Below are 6,000 nucleotides of genomic sequence, written 5' to 3' on the forward strand. Positions count from 1 at the left end.
CTTACTCTTTATTCCCTGAAATCTCCAATTCCTGACCTTTGAATTTGTGTAAACTCTGATTCATGTTTGTGTATCAAGAATGGAGAAGTGAAGAGGGAGACTGGAAGGGTGTTTGACTGAGCTTGTAATCTCTTTAAAACAACTTATAAGCTGTTTAGGACATAAGCCCTTGAAATGTGTGCAAAAATAGCACCTAAATATCTTACTGTATTAGATAATAAAATAAGATCCAAGGGTTTATAAGTTTATTGAAAAATTAGCTTATCAATCCCTAGTTATTTACTCATAATCTTATATGTACAGTGTAACCAACTTAAAAAATTAATTATACTTTGGTTTATATTTTTGTAGACATATTTCATTCCAAATTAATCTTTCTTAGATTATCTCTAAATATGATTTTTCCCCCCTCTCTCTGCAATTCACTTCCAGTCTTCCTAGCTTATAAGTTTGATGATCCAAACGTTTTGACAACTTGCAAGTATAAGCTCTTGACTCTTTGAATAAACGTTTAGACAAACACCAATCAATCAATTGTTTAAAGGGCTAAGAGCCTATACAATCCATTTCATATCCTATTTTGGAAAATAGAGTGAACTGCAAATTAGGTCCATTAAAAATGGGAATGGTGTTTGTAAGGTCTCTAAATTTGAAAGAATATCATCACATGTTTTCTAAAAATAAAACATTAATCGCATTTTAGATCTTCTCAATTTTTTCTTTCTGCCTTAGAATCACTTTGATACTACATTGTTGACCTAAATACTTTTGTACTAATAGTAAAAATAATATTTAAAGTTTATATGTACTAATGAATTTAGAATAATTATGCCTTTAAAGGTTCAGAGGTAAAATGAGAAAAAAAAAAATCCTAAAATGTGATTATTTTGATTAATGATTTTCCAGAAATGTGTCGTAATATTCTTTCGTGTTCAGGGATGTAAAAGGTACAATTCTTATTTTTGAAGGACTTAATTTGAAGTTAACTCTAAAAAATACTCCTACTATCATTCACAACCCACCATCCGTTTTACTTAACAATTCATAGATTTCACTTATATCATTTTATCTATTATTATATTTTCTAACTAAAATATATCTACGGAGTACAATTTTATATAAGTACAAAGTTTATTAAAATCTAAATGTTTACATAATACGAAATTCATTAAAGTTCAAATACATATCCAAATTAAATTTAGTAAAAATGAAAAAATAGGAAAAATTGGAATAAAAAGAAAAAATTATAAAAGGGCCCTAACAGGGTTTGATTCATATCAATTGGGATGTAGAACACACATTTAGCAATATTTCACATCCAAGTCACAAATAATGTTGAAATGCAATATTCACTTCTAAAATGCATTTCATCCGTCCACCATTAGGAGTCTCATTTAATTTTGGTATGCGTTTTAAGTAATGTAAATGGAAGTGGGTGAAAAAAGATAGTGGAATGTGATATCCATTTTTATATATTAGTTTTATAATAGAATATGAGTAAAATGAGTTAGTGAAAAATTAAGTCTCCCTACCATTTATACTAAAAGTGAACCGAGACTTCTAATAGCGGATGAACTAAAATGGTAAACTGGAACTCTTAATGGCGGACAGAGAGAGCAAATCATTATAACCAACTATATGTATAGACGTTGATTCTATAGCATAAACAAGGAGTAAGACATATACACACAATATGCAGTACTGGAAAGGGAAACACTCAACTAGTCAAGATACGGTTGGCATTGGCAATTGTGATGATATCAATGGTTGTGTATATTGTGCAGCAGAGCAAGAACTTATTGCCATAGTCAGTGCATTAGCAAATAGCACTGGCTCACCAAATTACTACTAGTGTTACAACGGTTGCACTCGAGGTTGTGTGTCTGCTTTCACAACCGCCACGCCTTCGTCCTCGTCCTATTGCAACCTCAGCTGCTCCATTCATAAGTGTACCAGCGTTGTCAATGGTTAGTTTTTTTCATCCACGTTCTTTATTTTCTAGAAAAGTTTGTTATTTGAAGAAATTATTTAGTTAATTTGTGACATGCGTGTTTCATTATTATGTGTAATGACTGATTTGGCAACATTATATTTAATTTGTAGATGAAAAAAAGTTGGAGAATTGCTTGGATGACTGTTCGAAGGTTCAATGCAAGGCATAAGCATTGGGGCCCCAAGGCCGAAACGATGACAGGGAGATGAATAATAAGCATAAAATATGGATTCAATTGATGATTTTAATTTGACAATAATATTGACATCATTGTATGAATGAAAAAAAAATTCCTAACCTTAGTCCCTCACCGAATCTAAATTTTCCACATTGACTCGTCATAAGAGCATCCACAATAGCGGCTAGCTGAACCATTGCAACCGGTCAGTCGAGAATCGGCGTGGGCTAGCCGATTCGCGTGCGCTGGCCGCCATTATGGCGTGCCGATCGGCCAGCGCCCATTTTCGTTTTTTTTTTTTTTTTTTTTTAAAACCTATATATACGCGATTTTAGTTTCATTTTCGTTTGCACCACTTGTTTTAACGAGTTTTCTCTCTCTCTAAATTTCTGTACAAGAGCAACATCGAGCGATGGACAACAACAACGAGTTCAGTCTGGCGACGAGCGGCTCTCATACTCCCACGGTCAGTGGCGGAGCCATAAATTTCATCATGGGGGGTCCAAATTTAATCTTAAAAAAAATTACAGTACATAAATTAAATTATAAGATTCAAAATGTAAAAGTTAAATGTAATCACATTATAACATTTGTCTTCTATTCTTCATCTTCTGAAATCGCTGAATAATTGTTTCATTGGTAACTTTAACAAACACATCCTTTTCCATATAAGGAACTAAGCAACCATTCAACTAATGAAGAATCAACAGAAGAAAGTTTCTTGAAATAACGATCCATATACCTACAAAAATAGTCAACACTAATTTAGTTTGCAAAATATAAATCATACACAAAAAAAGATAAAGTTCATTTTATGTTTCACAACTAAAAGAATAAAGAGTAAACAAAATATACAATATGCTCAAATCTAAAATGTTGTTGACACAAATCAAATAGTGTAAAACTATTAATACATACACATCAAATGAAGAATAGGGGTTAAAGAATTCCAACACAGAACCGCCATAGCCATTGAATTACATAAGCTATCTTCTTTCTCCCCATTTAAATTTTATATGTACCAATTTAGAGCTTGAATGTGATTATTTAGGTCTCAATTTACAAAGCTATTGCAGCCCAACATAAAAACAACATATATAGAAAAATCAATTAAATTATATTTGAGTTTCAAAATATACCTAGTTTTAGATAACTAGATTTCAGATTACAATGCACAAGGAGTAGAACTGCGGTAGAAGGAAAAAACTAATTAAGAAGAAACAATTTATGGAGTATAATTTTGCTGAAATCTATTTTTAATATTATATACTCCCTCTGTCCCATTAGAAATGCAACGTTTTCCTTTTTAGGTTGTCCCACTAAAAATAAAACGTTTCCTAAAATGGAAATATCACTCTCTCTACTTTTCCCTCTCTCTTACTTTACTCTCTCTTCATTAACTCACAAAACAACACTTGCATAAAATCCCGTGCCGGAAACCAAATGTTTCATATTTATTGGGACGGAGGGAGTATATTATAATTATAATTGAAATTACTAAAATACCCCAAGGTTTTTAAAAAAATTAGTGAAAACAACAAGGGGGACCATGGGCCCCCCTGGCCCCACCCTCCCTCCGCCCCTGCCCACCCGGTATCCGTGGGATCCGGATGGGGCCACTTGGCGGGCAGATGGGCCTGTGGTTTAACGTCCCTTGGCAACAGCTTGATGGGGATGATGGCCGGAGCGCCGGGGATGCCGGTGGCGGTGGGTGCAGCGAGCCATGCGGGCGGGCCAACGCCGGGTGTGGGGAGGTATGCCCCGATGGAGCAAGCAGATGATGGGGATGATGTGGCAGGAGGATGCAGCCTGCATGCATCCCGGGATGCAGGGGCCACCGGGGAGGGGACACGGTCTATCGTCCCTCTCTTTGATTTTTTGACGGCTTGCCTCACACGTCGACCCTGTGGAGACGTTAGCCACCGGCGATGACCTTTTGTCATTGCATGAGATGGGGATCGATCTCGTGGAGCCGGACACTCCCGTTCCAGCCGGGTCGGGCCGCGCCGAAGCAGAAGAAGGCCAAGGGGAAGGGGCAAGGTGGTCGGCGAGTCGTCGCAGCCCACTGTTGACGACACCCCCATGCGGAGGAAGTGGACGGAGGATGAGTACGCCGCCGTGGCCAAGGGGTGGTTGTCGGTTTGCGACGATCCGCTGGTTACGAACAACCAGCGGGTCGTCAACATGTGGGCGAAGATTAGAGCAACCTACATGAGGAACTGCCCGCACGGAGAAGGACTACAGCGGGGAGGAGTGCCGGAAGATGCGGGAACGGATCAGTGGCCGCGGTCGGCCGATTTTCGGGGTTGTACGCCAACGCTCTCCGCCAGCTGACTAGTGGGCATAACGAGAAGGACGCCCGGAGAATAGCGGAGAGTCAGTTCCCCTTGCCGGGGAAGTATAAGGAGTTCACCTTCTACGAATGCTATGTGTTGCTGAAGGACTCCGAGAAGTTCCGGGCGGGGGCGCGACGCTGGGTGGCCGAAGAAGCAAAGGCTGAACTATTCCGGCGACTACAGCGGCAGCAACGGCGGATCCCACGACCTCCCCCGGATGCTGAGGAGTTTCCGTCCCCTTCATCCTCTACTCGCCGCCCTCGCCCGGTTGGCCATAGGCGGGAGCAACTGGCGCGAGGGGAGGATTCCCCCTATCGCCCCAGGAGGTCGTCTCGGCACCCGCCCCCCACGCGCGTACACCTTATTCTCGCGTGCAAAAACGGAGGAACGGATGTTCGCGGTCTTCCAAGAGTGGAAGGCCGCAACCGACCCCACGGAGAAGAGGTTTCTCTACTCGATGCTCGAGAACATGCGGTTGGATTTGGATGCCTCGAGGGCACTGGTGGGGGGTTCAGACGCGGGCTCAGATACCCCGAGTGGCGGCGGCGGCGAGGATGGCAGCGGCGACGACGAGGAGTAGAGAGTGGCGGGGCTCGTGTGTGGAAGCCCTTTTTTTTAGAAAAAAATAATGTATTTTTTTTTATCTATGTACCTTTTTTTTTAATGAAATGAATGAAATTTCCCGTATATGTCTCGTAAATTTATTCCGTAATTTAATCGTAAATTTAATTCCATAAATGTAGTTGTTTTTGAATTATTTTTATTGCGGCTGGCCTATGGCTGACCTATTTGAGTAAATGCTGACGTGACAAGTGGATTTTTAGTGCCGATGATGTGACAGGGAAAGAGAGTGGTTGATCGAAAAGTCTGTCTGTTGCGTACAGTGTGTTCAAAAGGAAATAACAGGTTCCCTAGGTCCAGCAAATCCACTAGATCACGCGGTCTAGGAACTCGTTGGTCGCAGGAAATCCCGGTCGTCGGACACACAGAGCACTTCTTTCAAAAACCCTCAACCACTTTACTAAACCTAGTATAGGGAAGTAGGGATCGATCCCACAGAGAAGGATGCGTAATACTCATGTTCAAGGATTTGGGTGTGTTTTTGGTGTTGGCTGCTGCCACGCATTTTCTTGGGTTGAGGAAAACAAATTAAACTTGACTTGAAAATCTTTAAAAATCCTAAGCTAACAGCTAGACCTAGGCGAAATTATAAGAGAACGTTGCAAGGAAATTAACTGCTCAACACTTGATCTAAGAAAACTACTTCACTACTAGACCTAGGGAAACAAACCGACTGTGGGGACCATGACTGAAAAAGTAGAGTTCGTACGAAAAGCTGGCAGAATAACTAACTCTAATACTAACTAACAGCGACATCGTCTTCTACAACCAAATTGCGTAAAACTCATAAGAAATTCAACATGAACGAAATCAAAACAGAGCAAACTAATTTTAAATCAAATTTATGCATAAACAACGAAGAACTAAACAGA

Source organism: Salvia hispanica, chromosome 6, assembly GCF_023119035.1.
Source record: "Salvia hispanica cultivar TCC Black 2014 chromosome 6, UniMelb_Shisp_WGS_1.0, whole genome shotgun sequence".
In the NCBI taxonomy this organism is placed as follows: domain Eukaryota; kingdom Viridiplantae; phylum Streptophyta; class Magnoliopsida; order Lamiales; family Lamiaceae; genus Salvia; species Salvia hispanica.